The sequence below is a fragment of the Arachis ipaensis genome, chromosome B7 (assembly GCF_059453495.1).
Source record: "Arachis ipaensis isolate K30076 ecotype BB chromosome B7, ASM5945349v1, whole genome shotgun sequence".
Lineage (NCBI taxonomy): Eukaryota > Viridiplantae > Streptophyta > Magnoliopsida > Fabales > Fabaceae > Arachis > Arachis ipaensis.
This window is the reverse complement of record NC_142442.1, coordinates 40,932,537-40,933,991: the sequence shown is the minus strand read 5'-3', so window position 1 is coordinate 40,933,991 and position 1,455 is coordinate 40,932,537.

The following is a 1,455-nucleotide window of genomic DNA, read 5'->3' as shown; positions in this document are numbered from 1 at the left end:
AACCCAATTTGGTCCAGCATGAGAAAGCAATTCTAGCTTGATCTCTTCATTCCTCTTTCAAGGTTCAGAAGAGATCCAAGTTTGAATAGCTTCTTTTCCAAGATAACTACTCAATTGGATGAAGATCGAAAGCTTTCAAGTAAAATGAAGAGAAAAGATAGAAGAAGAATAATGAAAATTAGTATTGATCCATCAAATTACAACAGAGCTCCCTAACCCAATGAAAGGGGTTTAGTTGTTCATAGCTCTAGAAAATGAAAACAAAGATGGAGAATACATCATAAAACTAGAAAATGCAGAGAAGGTAAAATACAGAGAGTAGTTCCCTTTTCCCAACTTTCAGAACTCCTTCAACAATTCAAAGCTACTCCTATATATACTACTTCTATCAGCTTCTAGTTGGCTCTTCAAGTATTGGGCCTTTGGATCTTGAGTTTGAAGCAATTCTCTTCTTCATTTGGGCTTGGCTTTACTTGCAGAGAGAAAATGTGAAGTGGGCAGAGACTTTAGCTCAGGACGTTAGGGGTGTTAACGTTTAGTGAAAATATAAGTTCGAGAACGTTAGTGACAATCAACTTTCTCACTAACGTTACTAAGTAAAAGCCACGTTAACTTCAACGTTAGTGACATAAACGTTGCCACTAACGTTGCCTCTAAGTCCTTCGCACACGTTATTGAGACTTAACATTTCCAATAACTTTGAAAAGCCCCTTTTGTTCCCACGTTAGAGCCCACGTTAACTTAGTTAACGTGGCTCTTTAACATGGGCTTGCCATCCTTCGAGAACATTAGTGACACTCAACATTGTCACTAACGTTCCAAGGTGCCCCTATGCCTCACGTTAGAGTCCACGTTAACTAGGTTAACGTGGCTTCTATCGTGGCCATGCTTAGCCATCCCCAACGTTAGTGACAATGTTGAGTGTCACTAACGTTGGCCATTCTTTCACTCATCAACGTTAGCTTCCAAGTTAACGTGGAAGTTAACGTTGCTCCTTGGGGGGTTGTGTGGTTGCTTCCAACGTTAGTGACAATGTTGGGTGTCACTAATGTTGTCGACCATGCTTGCTTCTTACGTTAGCTCCCACGTTAACCAAGTTAATGTGGGAGTTAACATGGTATGTTTCTCCTTAGGCCAACATTAGTGACAATGTTGAATGTCACTAATGTTGGCGTTTCTCCCCCTTTCTAACGTTAGAGGCCACGTTAACTAAGTTAACGTGGACTCTAACGTGGCCACTTATGAGCATTTGCCAACGTTAGTGACAATTTTAAGTGTCACTAACATTGGCTCAACTTCCCTTCTCCACGTTAGAGTTCACGTTAACTTAGTTAATGTGACTCTTAACGTGGTCAATGATGGCTTTGAGAGCGTTATTGGCAATCACTTTTCTCATTAACTTTACATGTTACCTCCCATTCCTTGCTTCCTTTGGTCCTGAAATCAAGCAATAGA